The 22,901-nt window shown below is 34.9% G+C and overlaps 1 long non-coding RNA gene and 1 pseudogene across 1 annotated transcript in view; both read left to right on the top strand.

The window, feature by feature from the left end:
* Nucleotides 1-22,901, top strand: part of LOC145266949 (uncharacterized) — a 1,426,307-nt gene that overhangs the window by 440,915 nt on the left and 962,491 nt on the right. The window lies entirely within an intron of this gene.
* Nucleotides 17,580-17,716, top strand: LOC145267289 (U2 spliceosomal RNA; annotated as a pseudogene).

Below are 22,901 nucleotides of genomic sequence, written 5' to 3'. Positions count from 1 at the left end.
AAGAATGTTCACATGCAGCTTTATAATGTAAAGAATAAGTAAGTTTGAAAAAATTATTAAATACCTGTCAAGCTGGCCTAATGGTTTTCGTACTTTACTCCCTGTCTTCAGGTTTGGGTTTAGATCTCAGCTCATGCATGTTTTTTTTACTCACAAGAAGTGAACTGTTTTAAAATATATATATATATATATATATATATATATATATATATATATATATATATATATATATATATATATAATACACGCACGCACATGTTTCGGCTCCTTTCTGGGTTTTTTCTTCATTTCCTTTACGGATTTTAATATTATATATAATACTGGGCAGCGCCGGGTATACCTGCTGGTATTTAATAAATGGCGCAACTTATTAGGATGTTTATTATAAAACGATGAGTTGCAGCTCTCAAATAGTTTTAGCAACAGAGTGTTTTTGAAATGTGTAGTTCAGTTCAGAACTGAGGCAGCAAGATTAGGTAGCGACCGTTATAATGGTAATTTAATAAAAATGATTAAAAATAAGCCATGTTGTTTGGATTCTGTTGAAATGTTGTTTTTTTTATTGCCACCTTCGAGCAAAGAATAGAATATATTTTTTGTAATTCGAATTATGTAAATATGCAGATATAATTATGCTGGAAGATTGCTTATCATAGAAAAGTCCATAAAACACAATAAACAAAATTTCTCTTCCTCTCTCTCTCTCTCTCTCTCTCTCTCTCTCTCTCTCTCTCTCTTAATATATATATATATATATTGACTTGACGTAGTTGCCTGTCCAGCCGCACTGATGAGCTTTGAAGCAGCGAAACAGTACTGTATGTGGATATATATATATATATATTTAATTATTATAGTAAAAAAAAATAATTATATATATATATATATATATATAGTAATTTATAAAATATATATGGCGATTAAGCTACACTGAATATTCGGCGTTTAATCCACTCTAGGATTCGTCAGGCTTATGCGCGAATTCTGTGGTTGTTATAGCGTGATATGTGATAGTGATACAAAATAGTTTTAAAACTAACAAAAACAATAGAAAATAAACAAATAAATAAATTAAATAAACATGAATATACATAAACGATCACACATATATGTATGTATATATATATGTATATATATGTGCATATATGTATGTACACATATGTATATTTATATATATATATAAAAAAAGGAAAATGTCTGCATCAAACCACTAACCTAGTTCTAAAACAGATCCTTTATTCGATAAAATGCATGCCCAGTGGCTGATAGGAAGGGGCGCGATGGATACTAGAAAGCTGATTGGCTAACTAAAATCCTCAACAGAAGAGGACCATATAAAAACGAGAAACAACCACAGAATTCGCGCATAAGCCTGACGAATCATAGAGTGGATGAAACGCCGAATATTCAGTGTAGCTTAATGGCCATATATATTTTATAAATTACTAACTAGCTCTACCTACGTATTGAGCACTTTTGAAGTAAATACTTAAAGTTTACGTATAAATCTATACTTTCGTATATTAATTTTATGTGAGTAAATGAAGTAGTTATATATATATATATATATATATATATATATATATATATATATATATATATACGTTTTATTTTTTATTACCGTATCTTTCTGTTAAGTTACATTATTGTTTCAGGTACCCGGACGTTTTTTGACCGTTTGTAGCTTCCTCAGACTTTTACAAAAAAAAAACGGCCGGGTAGCTGAAGCAATAATGTAACTTAACAGAAAGATACGGTAATAAGAAATAAAAGCATATTGGCTCTACAACAGTATTGAGCACTTTCTTCAGTTTTTATTAATTACAATTTCCATTAAATATATATATATATATATATATATATATATATATATATATATATATATATATATTACACAGGAATAACCACTTATCAAGGTCCGGAAGCTATTCGAGGATAAGGGTTAATGGGAATACATTAGTCAATGTGATTATAGCGTAGTAAACATTAGTGGGAATTTTGTAAATTGGATTACTTAGGGGTACGGTTCCTCAAGAAATTGTTTACGTTGGACTTGAAGACAATAGTGTGTCAGGAGGCGATGAAAAAAAAACAAAAAACAAACAGATAAAGTGCTCTATCGCAGATGTGAGAGCGGAAAATACAGATATTTATTTCAAAATTACATATACATATTTCAAAGGCGCACCAGTGGTTTCATTTTATTGAATCAACCATTAAAGGTTGAATGGAGTCAATGCAAGTCATAAGCGATTTTGAAACGGCGAAAAAACGTGAAGCAAACAAACAGAGAAAGGCACCGTTTAAACAAATACATATATACACACACACACTCGCTCACACACACACGCTCACACACACATACGCTTTATATTACCCTTCCTTCCACCCCCTCTACCTTCCTTAAACAGAATAGCGTCAGATACTAAGGTTTTTTCTCTGTGTGTTTACTCCGCGTTGTTTAATCGTTTCAAAGCCGCTGATGAATTGTATTCATTCCATTCAACATTCAAACTTTAATGTTTGATTCAATGCAATGAAACAACTGGTACGCCTTAGCAATATGTATATATATATATATATATATATATATATATATATATATATATATATATATATATATATATATATATATTTGGATTATACCGTCATTGGATTATTTACCTTTCACCAGACTATCCATTCACGTGTAATCACCTTTTTCTTCACCATATTCCCTCTGCTCCACTTTTTGTTATCAAGTGAGATCTTGCACTTACTTGTTGTTTCATCAAATTCTTTTATATGCAAAATCCGATCCCGCATTTTGTTAATTCCTACTCCCTGATGAGAAGGAATATATTTCTTCGAAACTCCGCGGATTTATGACTATCCACTTACCAAGTGTTTCCTTTACAGATTAAATATGGTTTTAACTCTTTTTCCAAGTGATTTTTAACATGTTTTATTAACTGTTTGCTCCTATATATATATATATATATATATATATATATATATATATATATATATATATATATATATATATATATATATATATATATTAGTGTATTAAGGCAGCATTCCTTCATTCGGGCAAACATAATTAAAAACAACAGAGACACCTTGTTTAATGATTCTTTTTTTTCGATCTTTCGTAAGATTTTTTTAACTTCAAGATCATTCGTAACTATATATTTCACTTCTATTTTTAATATTTTATCTCCACCTGATGATGATTCAAGAAAGAATCGAAAGCGCTCGTGTGAACCATGAAACATTTGTAAATACCTTCCATCTTGAAGTTAAAAAAATGAAAAAAAGAATCATTAAGCAGGGTATCTCTGTTGTTTTTAATAATGTTTGCCTGAATATATATATATATATATTAGAAAAAGCACTATGTCTGTCTGTCTGTATTCGTATTTTAAACTCTATCCCCGACCAAAAGTAAAAGTCGCAGTTGGATTTTTGAACGGACCGTTCTTTTATGAGTCTTTAGCCGGTGAAAATTGTTTTTAAGAGATCAAAAAAGAGGTCAAAATTGAAAAAAACATTATACATTTTGTACATCCATCTTATTTTATTTTTAATTTTTAATCAGTTCATATGCCTGTCATGTTGGTATAGTGGTAACGCCACCCGTTTTAAATGGGAGAGTTTTGAATTAGGTTTCGATTCAAGCTCATGTAACATCACATTATTTGTACTTTTGAAATCACAAGTCTTCAATAATATATATGAAATATTGACGAATTAAAATATCATATTTAAGCGTATTTTACTAGAAAGAAAAGCCGCCCCACCTCCACTAGTATATATATATATATATATATATATATATATATATATATATATATATATATATATACCTACATATATATATATATAGAGAGAGAGAGAGAAAGACCATATATATATATATATAGAAGTGAACGTGTCTGTCTGTCTGTCTGTCTGTGTGTCTGTGTACATTTCCCTACAAAATAACTCTGTCAATGTTCAGTCTACAGACTGAAAATTTGATATGGAGATTTGGGAAAATCCGTTGTCGGGCAGAAATTTGGCTGTTAATGGGTCGATTTGACCTTTGCGAACTCTACCAAACTCCTCCGCTAATTTTGGTTATAAACACTTGAAAATATAGATATAGGTTCCTTTGATATGGCTGTAACATAATAACTTGATTTGAGCCCAAAAGAATAAATTTTAAGGGGGTTATAAGTGGGGTCAAAGTAAAACAAATATTGACCTCTGGGGTCTCTCCCAAATTACTTAGACAGTTTCTGGTCTAAATATTTGAAATTTTACATAAAGTGTATTCAGAGATAGGGCAAGTTTTTTCATCGGTTTGGGTCGAAAATTTTTAGATACCAATATATAAATGCATGTATGTATGTATCTATGGATGTATGTTTGCATGTCTGCCAAAAAGGGAGCGGCATATATATCGTTTTTAAAATATAATTATCCACTGACACGTGTTTCGTCGTCTACGACTCATCACTGGTTGATTCTAACTAGATTCGAAATTGAGTACCATATTGATCGAAGGGAAAATTATTTCCAACTCGCGCTTAGGTAAAAATGCACTTTCGTATAAATAATTGAATTCATTCAAAACATATCGCAAAAACAAAAACAAATGAAATAACATCTGCATAAATCGCGATATATCCAAAGAGAGGTATGAGGTGGTCCAATGCTAATATATTTAAATATATATATATATATATATATATATATATATATATATACATATTTATATATATACATATTTAAATATATATACATATATATACATATTAAATATATATATATATACATATTTAGATATATATATATATATATATATATATATATATATATATATATATATATATATATATATATGTTTAAATATATATAATCAAAGCATAATTACGCAAATAGATATGAAAAGTCTTCATTAAAGTGTGTGCCTATTTCCATTCTATGGAGACCAGGCGCGAACGCAGACGCCACAACGTTATTATACCATACCTATTTAAGTTAAAACATACTTATCAAAGTTCTCTTATGTATATCTATATCAAAAACACTTGTAAACGTTTTTTTTTTTTTTTTTTTTTTTTTAATTTTTAATTTTTTTAATTCCATAGTTTATGGACCAGGCACACACAAACACAAACACATTATGTTTTATATATATATATATATATATATATATATATATATATATATATATATATATATATATATATGTATATATATATATATATATATATATACGCATCTGTATAAATACATATATATATACATATATGCATATGTATATGTATACACACATATATACATAAAAACATTATATGCACACATGTGTCAGTTTTTATTTCATTTGAAATCTAATGTAATCAAGTCCCATCTTATAAAAAAAAAAACATACAACTGTATATTTCGTCGTACAAAATCTTTTCGTCTGTTTAAAAAAAAACTGAAAAGAAAAGAAAGTAAAGAAAATAAAGACGAAGGTAGAAGGCAGGCTCTCTATACAAACTGTGGTGACTTAATACTTCCTTATACCAATATATATATATATATATATATATATATATATATATATATATATATATATATGTATATATATATATATGTATATGGAAATATGTGTGTATATACATATATATATCTCTATATATATGTATATATATGCATGTATATATATATGTGTGTGTGTGTGTGTGTGTGTGTTTGTGTGTATGTGTAAATATGTGTGTATGTATATTTGTTTGTTAATTTCCTGTCATCTTTGATTTAGAGAAACCTGGCAGTCGTTCAGCAGTTGGCGGGTTTGTTTATATCACAATTTTTTCTTTCGTGTGTGTGTGTGTATATATATATATATATATATATATATATATATATATATATATATATATATATATATATATACAGGGAGAGAGAGAGAAAGAGATATAGATAGATATATAGATATATAGATATATAGATAGATAGATACATACATATAGAGAGAAAGAGATAGATATACCTATATACATATATATACATATATATATGCATATATATATATATACAGAGAGAGAGAAAGAAAGAGAGATAGATATATAGACAGATAGATACATACATACACATATATAGATATAGATATAGATATAGATATATATATACCTATATATATATATATATATATATATATATATATATATCACATTTGGTATATATATATATCACATTTTTTATTAATTCGACTGTTTTTGTTTAACTACTATGCAAGCTCGTGCAGACGACAAGTGCTCCATCAGACCCACTTTGTTTGCGAGTAAATCACTGCGTGTCTTATTGAACTTTTTTAAAATGTTCTTTTGCGATGCTGCTAGTACGAACTGTGTTCATGTTCAGCTTTCATTAGCAACGATGAAATCATCTTTTTATTAAACTGCACATATTTGCTCTTTCATGCTTGGACAGATGGCGTAGTGAATTGATAAACATATGCAAAAAAAAGAGGCCCCTGATTTCAGCTAACAAATACATGTCTTGCTATACTGAAGTGATATGCAGGCTGGAACGATAAAATTGTCACCCTAGAAAAGACGACATGATTTAATTTCCGTTTGATAAAGGCCGCTTTTTTCGTAGCAGACCATATACTAATTTGCCACTTGTGTATAAATCGCAAGGGTGACAAGAGCCATCTATCATGTCTGAAAGTTAGGGATTTATAGGGGTTAATGAGGATTAGCCATAGCACTACCAGCGGTTCTCTATAAATTTTCTTGGAAACTACTGAGACGGTTGAGCTTAAATTTTGTATAAATCTTTATTATGAGAAGGTGTAGCGGACCGTCCGATCTACAGTAAGAGATTAATAAAGTTTAATGAGGATTAATTATCACAACACAATATTTATTTTTTTATATTATTTTAATTGGAATTCATTAGTGAGATGAGTATTATTTATTAATTTTATTTATTGCGGGCTATTATTCTCATCTTTTCTTTGTTGTTTCACGAGGTTTCGGCCAACTATTCCTCGGGTCTTCGTCATGTGGTGACCACGACGGGATAGGAACTCTGAATCTCTTGACTGCATCCACTGTAATTACTGCCTTCCGTAGTTGTTGTCGTGTCACCACGGGGCCCGTAGCGCAGTTGATAGAGACGTTGAATCTCTACGGTTCTAGGTGAGAATTGTCAGAACATAGCTGTTTCAATCCTACGCAAAGCCATCCAGAGGCTTACTTGGACAAAAACGTGGTAAGACGACAACAACTACTGAGGGCAGTAATTGCAGCGGATGCAGTCAGGAGATTCAAAGTTCCTGTCCCGTCGCGGTAACCACCTGACGAAGGCCAGAGGAATAGTTGGCCGAAACGCCGTGAAACAACTAAGAAAAAAATGAGGATATTGATCCGCAATAAAATTAAACATTTTTTTTTTTAATCTTATCTTTAAGTCTTTTGCTGGCGGTCATAAGCGGCGAAACCGTCGGATTAGCAAAAATAAAATATCAAAAATCCCGAAAGTTAAGCAACGATGAGTCTGTGTTAAGCAGCGAGATGTCTATTCACATTACATTTAAACTTAACTAATTCTAGCGACGTGTCTTTTAATGTACGTAAGCCGTGTCTGTGTAAACAGTAAGAGTACAGCCATAATTTACAACTTTTTTTTTTAAAAGGTGGTCACCACTTATCAAGGCCCGGAAGCCACTCATGGATAAGGGTTATTGTAAGTACAGTACGTTAGTGTGGATATTTTGTTTTTTTTTTTCTTCCTCTTTTTATCTTTGTTTTCCCTCGCTAGTAATTTAAATTGAATTCAGCTTGTGGTGTTTCCTGAAAACTGAGTGACAACAAGTCTCCCCAGATTTTCCATTACTCTCCACCTCTTTCGACATCATTTCCAAATAAATTTTAATTATCGCAACAGTTGCTTACCATTGATTTATCGTTGGCAGTGACCATTGATCTTGACTAGAATTTGAGTGGCAATAAGCTTCCCCAAGGTGCCAGTTCTCTTCGCACTTATACAGTGGAGGTCTGGTTAGTGCTCACTCCTCGGTCTTTCCTTCCTCCTTGACTACTTGGCTATTTGGTTTCACTGTTTTGGGGGGCAGTGATGTGGTAATGGGGGAGTAAGGTGGGGTCAGAGAACTTGTAGGTATGCAGCGCTAATGTTCTTGGTTCCATGTAACGCTTCATGTTTTTTTTTCTCTGTGGTACTTTGTCTGGTCTACACTTTTGGTTCGCCTGTGTTCGTCTCCACATTCAAGAAGTCTCCTTAATATTTCAGCTGTTTTCATTATTGTTGTTCGTTGTATTTTTCCAGTCATTCCTCTGATTCCAGTTTCTCCCATTCTTTTTTTTTTAAGCTTTTCGGGATTGTTCCCAGTGCTCCTTCTATTATAGGTATTATTTTGATTTTCTTCATCTTCCATATTCCTTTGAGTTCTCTGGCTAGTTCTATGCATTTGCTTCGTTTCTCTTTTTCTTTGATATTCATCCGACGGAACCGCAAAGTCAATGATTTGACAGGATTTTTCTTTCTTGTTAATTATTACGACATCCGATCTTCTTGATTGGATGTGTTTGTCAGTTTGTATGCCCATCCCCCCATAAGATTTTGTGATTCTCGTGTTCAAGTACTGTTGCCGGCTTATCATTGTACCACTTGTCTGTTCTTGTGTTCCTTTTGGGGCAGTTTGCTGTATTCACTTCCTACATGGTTTATCGTTTCGTCTCTTTGTCCACAGAGTCTGCATTTGTTGTTGTGTTTTATCGATCTTTGTTTTGATATGGTTGGCTTTTATCGAGTTATCTCGTGCTGCAGTTATCAGAGATTCTGTTTTTATGTGTCCTTTTCGCATCCGCGTACAAGTGTTTTCGTTATTTGCATTATTCCATTAACTTCACAGTGTTGTGATGTTTTCCACCGAGAAAAAATGAAAGTGTAATTTAGTTTCTATTCATTATAACACTTTTCTTCTTAAATAATAAATGTTGTAACTATAAAAAATAATACAATAATCCTATATATAATATTTGGATTGCAGAAATTCCACTCTGGACAAAATTACAGTAAATTTGCAATAACAGATGCCACATACAACTTATTTTTAATCTCTAACCTGTTACCGTGCAGCTTATGTAACATTCGCACGCCATTACAGACACCTTTATTCGTTATAATAAAATCTTACATTATATCCTACGAGCACCATCATCACGCCCGACAACATATTTCGACGAAGTAGTTCGTATGTTTCCCTCTGCCCCAAAAGTACTCCTACTATCCCAATAAAGAGCGGTTAAAAATATACACAAAAATGTATTGCCATGACGGATTGGAAATAGCAGGCGCTGTGTGTGCTCTCCGCTTATATCTGCATTATTTCAAGTCGTCAGGAATTTCTACTTGCCACTGGAATATAAAAGGGTTGATATTGTGCAACTTTTACCACAAATAACTTCAAGCGAAGCGCACACCATCATCAGTAATGTTCGTTGCCTTCATCGGCAGCGATGTATGAGAAGCCTCGTAAAAGGGGGTCGAGTATTGTTCATATCAGTTTTCCAGACGTCTTAATTATTTACTTTTAGAGAAATTTCAAATAGAACGTTGACGACACGAAGCGATCAATGACTAAAAAGATCGATTAGTTTTTCGGTGTAGAAATGAATTGCGAAGAATGCACTCTTCTTTTTCCCCCGCGATTTCGTTCAAACTGAGACTGCAAGATTAGTATTGATCTACATGGCAATAAAGCGGTTAAATCTTTAGTATCGAGTTAAGAGTGTTGAGTAGCAGGGGTTCCAATTTAAAGATGACGGGGAGCTCATCTTGAGCCACATATTTAACGATGATGAGGGAGAGAATACATTTATATATACAGTTCTTTGAACACATATTAGAGGAGATTGGTTGGTTGGTTGGTTGGTTTTTGTTTTACGGCATATCAACCCTTTTCGGGTTATTTAATGCCGAATCCAAAGATTTAAGAAAACATTTTTTAATAGAATATATTTGTTGTTTTCACGTCGGTTTCTATTTAACCCATAGTTGGGACCCTAACAGGTACTACCACTCCGGGTCAGAGTGGACCTGGGAGCAATGGTAATTAAAGGGTCGCTCCACACTCCCCAAAGCCCACAAGCTGGGGCCTCACCACTGGATATAGTTTAAGGTCATATCCAGGACCTCCATTGAGGGACTTTTACCCTCTGCAGGGGGGGGGGGCGTCGGCGTAGTCTAATGCCCCACCGACAGGGCCTATTGGAGGAGAGGGTGATATGATGCACAGGTCTTAACACAGAGGAGGAGAGATACATACTCTTCGAAGGGTTACACACTGTTAATTATAAGATGATAAACACAATTACATTTCGTTCGTGACGAAGGATGTGACACAAGGCACGAGTTACAACATAATGATGACGTCTTTATTCATCTGATCGACCGGTCGATGACGTCAGGAATTCAAATTTAGGATCCACATAGTCTAAATGTTCCCCCTTCGCTGCCGAGGGATAAACTGACCAACTCTCTGGCTTTCTTGCTGACTGACTAGCGCACTGACTTAAATCCGAACCCATAATATAGAGAAATGATCTTTGTCTATGACGTCAGAAGTGTGTTTTTAAAACGTGACCAATTTCACGTGGCTTTACGTATGTTTGTCCAAAACACACTTTTGACAAACAAAAGAATCCTCAATTCTAATCAAACCTATTTTTAAACAATAAAATTTAATTCGCATTGGTCACTCTTTTAGCTGACATTTTTAATATTCTGATTTCTAAAAGATAGACAACCAAGTCTTTTTTTCGATATAAACAATATTTAACTATTCTAATAGAATTTAACAATAGACTAAATTTATAACATTCAATTTCTTTACTTTGCCTACAGGGTTCGATTCTAGGCTTATCCTAATCTCATTTTTACTTATCTATATATTTATTTACATGGAAAAGGGGCAGCCCTTTTCCATGTAAGAAGAGAACACAATGAATCAATAAGCTTCCAGAAACTTTTTGGTATGGGCACGTTTATTGATAGTACACGCATGGAATTCTAATCTTCTTTGAAGTAATCTTTTCCTGCTGCAATGCACTTGTTGTGCCGTTCAAACAATTTTTGGAAAGGCCCCATGGAAGTCTTCTCTGCTGCTAGTCTCTCGCTCCTAGACAAGGTTTAAAAGAGAGTCGCCAATCTGATAGGCCCTGGAATGGCATCTAGGCTTCAGCCTCTGTCCCATCGACGAAATGTTGCATCCCTCTGCCTGTTCTACAAGTATTTTAATGGTGAATGCTCTAAAGAACTGCAGACACTTGTGCCCCCACGACGTAGACACCCTCGATAAACCCGACAGGCAGCTAAATCCCACTGCCACACAGTAGAGATCCCTAGATGTAAAAGATCTTTCTACTCCAGTAGTTTCTTCCCCAGAACCGCTAGACTCTGGAATTCCATTCCAGGTCCCTGCTTTCCTAACTGTATTGACATGCAGAAGTTCAAGTGTAACGTGAACCGACATCTTACTGCCCAAATCCTAACATAGTGCCTCAGTAGTTGCTGCCCCTGATAGTAGCCCCTACAAAAAAGTGGCAATGTGCCTTGTTTGGGGTGAAAATGTAATTTAAAAAAAGTGTGTCAATGAGCCTTGTGACAGCCGCCTTCATCTTCTTAATTATCTAATAAGTAAAGCCTCAGAGATTTTCTTTGAGATTGGGGAATAACCAAAAGTCACAGTGAGCAAGGTTGGACTATATGGAGGGTGAGGAAGTGTCTTGATGCGTATGACGACATCTTTTTTTATGATTTACTCTCAGCACCCTTGAAACAAACATCGCTGAAATCTTCCGCATCTTTACGTTCTCACGAATAATTGTACAGTTCATAGGCTGACATTGCGCACTTATTGTATCTATAAACATACGACGTCCCTTGTTCATGAAATTCTTTATTTGGTCAATCAATCAACTTCCTTACTCCTCCCATACCTCTTATCATCCCTTTTCTTGAATCTTTTGTCTCACTCAAAACCTGATGCTCGATTCATGCAACATGGTCCAAAGGCAGTCTGAAGAATCCCATACGTTTCTGTCGCATTTCTTTAAGCTTCAAGCAGAAATTTATTGCATATCCGTTCGTGTAAAGTGTTATGTAATAGGTCGAACATAAGAAAGTATCGATCTAACTATTTAGTTATCTATTTCTCTATCTATCCATCTTGGTCTATCTATCTATCTATCTAACTGATGGAGAGATGGGCGTGAAATGAATATGAGGAATATTTATAAGATCTGTCAAAAGATGGTAAAATCACATCATATACACGTTTAACGGAAGAGCTGGTCAGCTAATCGGATCTGCGTGTGAGTCACGTCATCAGGTTAGCTGGGGATCATTGAGAGTTGAAATTTGGACGTTTGAGAAGAGCAGACGGTTTAACAGGTCGTTCACCCCCCCCCCTTCACTGGGGAGAGAGCTGGCGTGTGTGAAAACAGAGACGTAGAATAAAACCACGCATGCAAAGATATTCACTTTCCATTTTTCTGCGATGGACACCTGGAAAGTTAATAAAAACAATATAAACCAACCAGCGTTCTTGGAAATTGTTGAATATTCGTCCAAACAGGTTCCAGCCTCCCCTTCAAGAACAAGATGTTTCATGTTTTGCCTCTGCAGCAGTTAGTCTGGTTTCCGCGCTTGTTGCTCATGTGTGTTAGTTTCCACACTCAAGGGTTTTCCTTAATATTTCAGCTGTTTTCATTATTGTTGTTCGTTGTATTTTCCCAGTCATTGGATAAGATCAACGACGCAGAAAGGTATTCCAAAATAAATGTATCACACACACACACACACACACATACACACACACACGCGCGCATATGAACAATTAGATATAAATATATCATGAATAGACAGCAACAACAATTCTAGGGTTCAAATAGTGAAGAAGCAACGACAGACATTTAGTTACACGTATACACATCAGAATGAACCCTTTGTTCCAAGCACACATATGAACATTTGGACGATTATACAACATACACCTTTTTGGTGCCTTTTGGGGGGGGCATCATAATATAACCGACCCCTTTTTGATGCCGTCTATAACAAAAGATTGCATTTTTGAAATTCCCCAGCTGTGATCATCAGGCTCTAGTAGGGTGTATCCGAATTCCTGCTATAGCAGTTTCTTTCAACCTGAAACCGTAAAAATTGGTCAGTCATCTCATAAGGTGTGTAGCATTAACATACTGAATTTTCAGGAGTCTGCGACAATTTCAAATGACTGCACAAAAAAGTCTGGGAACTTATTGAATGCACTTCGTATGATAATTATTTTTTTTATTTAAAAATTACATTTTCACCCCAAACAAGGCTCATTGCCACCTTGTTGTAGGGGGCTACTATCAGGTACATAAGCATCAGGGGTACTGTGTAGGGAGTTTGACAGCAACATGTCGGTTCACGTTACACTTGAATTTCTGCGTGTCAGTACAGTTGGGGAAGCAGAGACCCAGAAGGGAATTCCAAAGTCTAGCTGTTCTGGGGAAGAAACTACTGGAGTAGAAGATTCTCTTATATCTAGAGGTCTCTACCGTGAAGGGGTGGGATTTAGATGCTTGTCGGGTTTGTCGAGGGTATTTACGTCGAGGGGGCACAAGTTCTTGCAGTTCGTCAGAGCATTCATATTGATTTACGTTTGTATTTGGAGACGACTATTGCATGGAAGTAATTCTTTATGATACTTATTACAGTTGGAATGTACTTGTAAGAAGCTCAAAGCAATAATAAAAATTAATGGCGTCTTTTTGGGGGGTGTTCAAACGGAGACATTTAGAAAGATATATAGGAAAGCACGAAAGACGCAATACAACATACAGAAGCAGAAAGCAAAACTAGGAACAGTAATTGTAATGAACTTCCAACCGACGAGTCCTGTCTCGCTTTTAGTGTTATTTGTTTGTTTGTTTGTTTGTTTGTTACAACGATGAAGATGCGACTTAGAAATGGCATCGAATTGAATTAAGGACTTGAAATTCCAAAGACGAAAATTGATTCAAGATGGCGTAATGCGAATTGACTAAAAACTGAATGAATTTGGTTTCATCATTTAGATGTTTAAATTGACGGGAGGTGGACGAGAGATGAAAAGAAGAAAGTGCTTTCATGTTTTTTTATGTCGAATGAAGGAACAAAATAACTAAAGAAAATGATGTTGAAAGGGGAGAAGAGGAAAAGAAAAATAAGAAAGAAAGGAAAGAGGGTTTTCTTCAAATAAAAAGTGTTCTCAATTCACAGCCTCTGACAGACCGACAGACCAAAGATACTCGGGGGTGGTGTCTGGTAAGTAAGTATACAAGTTATCTCCTAGGCGCACACGCACATACACGCACACACACGGGCGCTGTATGTGCTTACCGTTTATCTCGGCATTGTTTCCAATCGTCCTGAACCTCCACTTGCCATTCGTATTCAACAATGTCGACGCAGGAGAGGTGTGGTTGGAGATTGCGCAACCCTTGCCACAAAAATTTCATGCGCAGCCACACGTACAGTCGGTGTCCATAGTATGTCAAGACAGAAGGAAGCCTTTTTAATATATATATATATATATATATATATATATATTTATATGTCAACATTGTTAATTCACTGCCCACATAGCAGCAGCCGTATAGCGCAACAGTTAGAAGCTCCGATTGTCGTTTGAGCGATCGGGTTTCGATCCTGGCTTGATGTGTGTACTTGTGTAGCCGCACTGATGAGTAAAGTAAACTGGTAATATTATTCCATTGGCGTTTCCTTTTAAAGTTTATATATATCAATATTTTCAAGCTTTCATAAACTACATTTACCATCCAAATTAATGGTTTGACAGTGATATGACTTTTAGAAGTCGAACCATTAAAAGGTATATATATATATTTGTTAATTTTTTTTTTTTTTTTTTTTTTTTTTACATTTTCACCCCAAACAAGGCACATTGCCACTTTGGTGTAGGAGGCTACTATCAAGGGCAGCAACTACTGGGGCACTATGTTAGGATTTGGGCAGCAAGATGTCGGTTCACGTTACACTTGAACTTCTGCATTTCAGTACAGTTAGGGAAGCAGAAACCTGGAATGGAATTCCAGAGTCTAGCGGTTCTGGGGAAGAAACTACTGGAGTAGAAATATCTTTTACATCTAGGGATCTCTACTGTGTGGCAGTGGGATTTAGCTGCTTGTCGGGTTTGTCGAGGGTATCTACGTCGTGGGGGCACAAGTGTCTGCAGTTCTTCAGAGCATTCACCGTTAAAATACTTGTAGAACAGGCAGAGGGATGCAACATTTCGTCGATGGGACAGAGGCTGAAGCTTAGATGCCAGTTCAGGGCCTATCAGATTGGCGACTAACCTTGTCTAGGAGCGAGAGACTAGTAGCAGATGCACCAGCCCAAATGTGACAACAATACTTCATACATGGGCGAATGGTGGCCTTATAGAGGTACAGGATACTTTCAGGTGTCAGTAGTTTTCTAGCACTGTAGAGAGAGCTTACCATTTTCGCAGCGGCCCTCCTCTCTTAACCTTACCCTTCAGCCCCATTTAATTTTATTTAATTTTAATTTTATTTTCATTTTCATTTTATCTTATTTGTTTATCAACATCAAAAAAAATAACTATTTTCCTTTATATTTTAAATATTTTCCAGATAAATCTGCCTTACCTACAAAATAAATGCTAGTTTTATTTTTGATGTTTTCAAAAAAAAGAACTCAATATTTTAATCTGATGAGGAGACTTTGTTTCCAAAATACTATACGATAAAATTATTATCCAAGACGTATTATCTATCTCAATAAAAACATCGTTTCCGAAACGATCGTACAATTTACTGATTTTGTTTGTTCTTCCTTGTGAAACCGGTTTTTAATTTTAATTATAAATTGTCAATCACATTACTCAATATATATATATGTATATACATAAATATATATGCGTGTGTGTGTGTGTGTGTGTGTGCTCACGTGTGTGTGTGTGCAGAATAAAAAGCGACATTAGGATTGCTTGATAAACAGACACCAAATGGACTGGATGAGTTATGTATGTTGTCAAATAATTCGCTGATGTCTTGGAAAAAGAAGAACACAGCAGTAAGAGGTTGCAGCGTGTCTTTTTATAATTGCAACCATCTTGGATAAATAGCAGGAAGTGATTGAAGTGTCTTCGCTTTTCTACTGTTTTTGTTCTTTCGTGTGGCCCGGTCGGCTGTTATAACGGTCGATCGAATGAGCGATTGCCATTAAGATGGCGGACGCTAGATTTACGGTGTTTTTCCCTGGCGCAAAGAATCACATAAAGCCGAAAGGCGGTGCCGATACAAAAACATTGTCTTTTTATCATTGCTTTGCACATCCGGGTAGATATTACGCTCTGATAATCGATTAGAATAACGTAGACTTTTCAATTTAGGAATTCTTTCAACGTAGCAGGCGCCTCTGAGAGCACTATTATTTGCCTAAACGAAAAAAAAAAATCAAAGTTGATATTCAATACTACCAAGTTTCTTTCCTTTAATAATTACAGGAAACCTCAACCACTGATTTCCATGGCTAATGATACACCACCTGAAGATACGTCGTTATAACTCCTCCGCTTAACATTCGCAGGCATCATGAATTGGAACAAATATACTGAAATCATTGCCAACGGTGCTACGAAATAAGTGCTCTCTCTCTCTCTCTCTCTCTCTCTCTCTCTCTCTCTCTCTCTCTCTCTCCCAACCGCTACTTGATATTATCCCGTACGTTTATTAGGTTGGTGCAAAAATAAGGTCGTTTATATATATATATATATATATATATATATATATATATATATATATATATATAAGTGAACGTGTCTGTCTGTCTGTGTACATTTCCCTACGCAATAACTCTGTCAATTTTTAGTCTATAGACTCGAAATTTGAAATACCGGGTACTGAGATTTGGAAAAATCGATGTGACGGGTGTCAGCCAGAAATTTTGCTGTTAAGGGGTCAAATTTCAACGATTTGACCTTTAAGAACTCTACCAAACTCCTCCGACAATTTTGGGTCTAGACACTTGAAATTTTAGATATAGGTTCCTTGAACCTGGATCTAACTTTATAAAGTGATTTGAGCCCGAAACTATAAATTTTAAGGGGTCATAATAGGGGTCAAATTAAAAAATAAATTTACTCTTTTTTTTTTTTGCTCAGCATACACCTCCAAACACCCGGGCAACGCCGGGCTGAAATGCTAGTATATATATACGTCAAAGAATGACATTTTTGCAGCAACATAATGCAAAGTCGCTATTCGCGCATGCATGGGCTGGTGTTTCTGCCACTAGATCCTCACTCTAAGGCAAGGTTTTCAAATAAATCGTCAGCGTATAAAATTAAATTGCAGAAGAAACACAGCTCGTCTTACATCACTCTTTTACGTCGCGTGCAAGCGACTCTATAAGTCACTCCATCGGTCTGTCGGTCGGTCGGTCTGTCCGTAACACTTTTGTGCTTGGCCTTTTTGGTTAAGATCAAAGGTCCGTTGTTAATAGATGCTGTTCTTAGCTTTTTAAGCTTTTCTTGGCCTTTTGGCCAAGATCAAAGTGTAATATCTGTTCTTACTACATGCTGTATTTATGTTTGTAACTTTGTGATATAAAGTGGGGGATCACTTTTCTCTATTAATTTAATGAAAAATGATCACCCACATTACAATCAGTCAGTCTCAAAGCCATCAAATCATTCTCCACATCAATAAAGTTGTTTTTGAAGGATTTCAATAATTTTCAAGAATTCAAGTCATTCTTAAGGTCATTCAATTCATCCTTAAGTTCATTAAAGTCATTCTAAGTCATTTACTTTTTATTTATTTAAGTCATTTCAGTCTATTTTTCGGTCATTTTAGTTTATCTTTAAGAATTTCATGTCAATCCAACATTAACGCATTCATTCAGTACATGAGAGCACGCGACTAATGGCTATCGGCCTTGTTTCTCATGTAAACCATTTTCGACGTACTTAATCCCGAATCCATCAGTTTGATAAAAGTTGTCATGTTTCAAATTCTTTATATCCCCAAATATTTATTCATCGTGTTTGGTTGGTTGTTTTGTCTTACGGCATATCAACTTTTTTCGCTTTTTAAAAGACAAATCAGATAATTTTGAAAGAAAAAAGGGTTTTATGTATAAAATAGATTTTATCTTCAGATATTTTTACTTGGTGTTTGTTGGGGTTTGATTTGGTTTACGACATACCAACTTTTTGTAGCTTTTTAAAAACCAAATCATATAATTTTGAGAAAAAATGGCTTACATATGAAATAGTTTATATCTGAAAATATTTATATTTTGTGTTTGTGTTACGTATATGTCTGTTTGGTGATCATCTAGCGATTTAAATGGACAGTTAATTCATTTATCAATGAATACGAGACACTTTGTTATAAAAAACAGACTTAGTTTTTTTTTTACGATATTTAATATACACGCTTCAACTAAATGACGGTGGTAGTGGGGTTAGTAGTAGGGTGGGTCGCGAAGTATAACAAACTGTCCCTCAGCTGGCCGTGTTTCTGACTGTCTCTTCTTTGTTTATCTTTTCTCTTTTATTGAAGTATCTTCGACCTCCTAACCCAGTTCGTCACCAGCCCGGGGATTTCATTGTTTATTTACGTTTGCCTTGTCTGACCCATACCGATTATACGTCATGGATCCAGGTCATCACCAGTCCGGGGATTCCTTTGTCTATTTTCGTTTGTCTGGTCTGACCCATAACCGATTCGACGTCATAGATCCAGGTCGTCACCAGCCCGGGGATTTCATTGTTTATTTACGTTTGCCTGGTCTGACCCATACCGATTTGACGTCATGCATCCAGTCATCACCAGTCCGGGGATTCCTTTGTCTATTTTCGTTTGTCTGGTCTGACCCATAACCGATTCGACGTCATAGATCCAGGGTTATCATCAGCCCGGAGATTTCATTGTTTATTTACGTTTTCCTTGAGATCAGCTCTCTTGCATAACATTTGGTTTGGTTGTTTTGTTTTACAGCATATCAACATTTTCGCTTTTTTAAAAGCTGAATCAGATAATTTCGAAAGAAAGAAAGGGTTTATGTGTCTAATAGTTTATAACTTTCAAATATTTATACTCGGTGTTTGCTTTGGTTGTTTAGTATTACAGCATACCAACCAGTTTCAGGTTAATTATTGCCGAATCCAGTAATTTTTGGAAACAAGGTTTTATGTTTCACGTTGCGTTTAAATCCTCAAGTATATATATATATATATATATATATATATATATATATATATATATATATATATATATATATATATTACATAGGAGTAACGACTTTACAAGGCCCGGTAACCACTTGAGAATAAGGATTATTGAGCGTACAGTAGTCAATGGGATAAAATCGTAATAATCGCTAGTGGTGGAAATTTGGGAAATTGGATTGCTTAAGGGGGCGGTTCATCAAGAATTTGTTTAAATAGGACTTGGAGACTACCAAATTGTAGTCAGCTGGAAAACAGGTAAACGGAAGAGAGTCTTGTTTGCGTGAAGTTCAAGGGAAGAAGCTTTTTATATGGAATCTACGTTTAGATTTAAGCACAGATAAAGAGCGGGTTAAATTATTGACGGTGGTTTCACCTAAACGAGTATTTTTCTTGAAAGTTTGGAGAGCGGGGGCCATAGATTGGAGCTCAGACGAGCACTTGTCATGGAAGAATGATAAAGCAGAGACAGGCTTGTAGCGTTTCTTCTGTGGGAAAGAGGTTGCAGAGAAGAGAAAAGAGCATCCCACACTAGGCTACGAAATGTATTTTAAATTTGAAGTCAAGGCATAATCAGATCTTTCTATCAGCTCCTGCACAGATGCGGCAACAGTACTGCATCTTTAGACGTACCTGGCTTTTATATGGATTGAGAATTGCACCAGCAGTGAGATATATTGCTTTATGTAGTTGTTTTGTTTTGAGGAATATCTAACTTTTTTCCGAGTTATTTAATGACGAATCCTGAAATTTTGGTAAACGTTTATTTGTACATCAATAGATTTATATCTTCAAATATTTATTTAATTGTAGTGTTTGGTTTGGTTGTTGTGTGTTCGTGTTATTTGATGTCGAATTCAGTAAAGTTTGAAAAAATATGCCTCGAGTGCTTCAGATTTTCAAATATTTATAAATATTACAATGGTGCTTCTAGGCCGTTCTTAGAGTTTAGTCTACGACCTGCCCACTGGTCATGATAGTATACTGGATGGTATTTTCTCCTCTTTTGTAGCTAGTGTAGTATCTGTTCTTTGTCATGGTATCATTCCTTTAAGTATTACCTTTTATTTTGTTTTTGTGATAGGTACAAATGTATCTTCATTTATCATTAGATTCTCCCAGGGATTACCTCCTTTTTTTTTATAATGTTTCAAAGACTTAGCTACAAATGAACTTGTCCAGATAAATATGGCTAGTAACTCGTGTAATACAATCTTTCTATTTAATTTATTGGTAGCATTTTATCAAAGGCGTGCTAATAGAATATACACGGTGATAGCTATCGTTCTTTTTTTTCTTTTTTTTCTTTTTTTTTTTGTAATCAAATCTACAATTTGTTAAATCAAGAAAGTTCTGTTTACATTACAGTGATAGAACGGCAAGAGAGAGCTCGGATGTGTGTGTGTGTGTGTGTGTGTGTGTGTGTGTGTGTGCGTGTGTGTGTGTGTGTGTATGTGTGTGTGTGCGTGTTATTGGTATGGTTCACCGAGCGGGTGGCGATACTAGTGACATTGCTGGCTTTCTATCTGGCTCTGTCGGACTCGTGCCTTTGTTTATATCTTATATTGAAATTCCATACATTGTAATTTGACATGTTGGCTTATTTTGACATCATTCTTAATTGTTTCATTGCTTTAGTTATTTTATTGCTTTGCACTTTTAACAATTCGAATAATACAAGAAATGTGGATTATATGTTTTGGCTTTTTAATATTTTTGGATTTTTCCAGTTGGTTAACATGTAATTGAACTAAACATAGGACGCTAAAACCGGATATGATATATATGAAGCTGCGACGTAACTCTTTAATATCTAACCATATGATCATAATGGTAATCAAATTAATGGGAAATGGCATGTGTAACTTTAATTGAATAAATAATTTGTAACAATGCGTGGCAATTGAACGGCCGTAGTAAATTATGGCTGGGATGTTCGTTTTTTTGTTTTTGTTTTTGTTTTTTGTTCATCCAGCGCGACCGTAGCCGAGATTGAACTCACTGCATGAGTTTGTCGTGTAATTCAAATTTCGTCGGTTTTTGAATACTTAATGCTTCGCCCAGGCAATCTAGAATATTCGTTGTTTGATGACCTTGACTTTTCGATCGAATATAGGCATTATCGCTCAGCCATAGGATTAAACATTTGGTTTTGCTCGGATCCGTAACTGCGTGTATCTAATATATAAGATATATTCTGGCGTTGTCTTTCACCTATGTAAGATTCGGAGCGAGTGGGAATGGCCACAAAATGAGTTATTGATTAAGTCACAGCGATTGCGAATGAAAGGAAGAACTATAAAATTATCGCTGGAAAATTGGGAAATTGGAAAATTGGGAAATTGGAAAATTGGGAACTACACTTTAAAATATTTGTACAAAATATTAAAAAAATATTAATTGACCAAATTAAGACCAAGGTCAATCAAAACTGTGGGTTAATGGATACTGTTGGTCATCACAAATACTTAAAGTAAGCTGTACTAATATTAACTTGAACTCTCTCGGTCACCACAATACTACATTTACTCCAGTCCGCCCTACTAAAGTTAAACCTAAATTTATAAGAGTTTTATTGAAGCATTAATATATACAGGGTTATTAAACTTTAATAGTCACTAAAATATCGTTGAATCAAGAATGCCAAAATGTCAAGGGACGGTGAAAGTGATAGGCTGCTGGGAAGTTGAATTACATATTTGGTATAAGAGAGAGGAATGAGGCGATAGATAAAAAGCAAGTTAAGGATAAAGACAGGATGATAAAGAGAGGTAAAGAGAGAAAAATACATGTGAAAGTGGATAGACGTTTTATTTTACTTCTATTAAATTTTATATGGGTCCGAGCAACGCCAGGTAGCCCTGCTAGTTAACAATAACAAATTGTCATTGTATTATGTCTTCCTTTTCAAGACTTCCCTCTTAGATTCTTTGTACTGGTTACAGTAGCAATTATTCTTTTACGACCATATCATTTTCCCGGGCATTATTCCTGCCTTTGTTTATAGTATTGACAGTAGTATCTGTCCTATGGTTACAATATCACCATAAAATATATTACATTTTTTTCTTTTGTTAGTGAAATTGATTTTGTAATCCTTTGCACAGCAATAGACTTATGCCACAACCATCGCAATATCCCGTATATACAAGGTCACTAGGTTCATCACACATGCACAAATGCGAGATAAAAAGTGAGGGCAGGGTTCACTTGCTATGAGAAAATTCCATACACTATCCCCGCGGAATTTAAAACCAGCCTAGCTGATTTCATTGTTCGGATTTTCCCCTCAAGATTCCATGGTTTAGAAAGCGACGGATTACAAAATGATAAGCATTGGTCAATTCCACCTGAGCCGATCAATCGATTCAATCAGAGATCAATCGATTAAGCATATCTATTGTGAAGATGTGATTTGGTTTCGTTTCAATCGCGAATCGTATCGATACATTCTTAAAACTCCATACACACACAGAGATACACAAACACACGCACACACACAAATACATATACATACACACACAGATGCACAAACACACGCACACACAAACATACGTACACACACATATATATACACATATATATACATACATATATATATATATATTTA

This window comes from Euprymna scolopes, chromosome 42 (genome assembly GCF_053919585.1).
Source record: "Euprymna scolopes isolate OS-2025 chromosome 42, ASM5391958v1, whole genome shotgun sequence".
Lineage (NCBI taxonomy): Eukaryota > Metazoa > Mollusca > Cephalopoda > Sepiida > Sepiolidae > Euprymna > Euprymna scolopes.
This window is presented reverse-complemented; position numbering and strand designations above follow the sequence as displayed.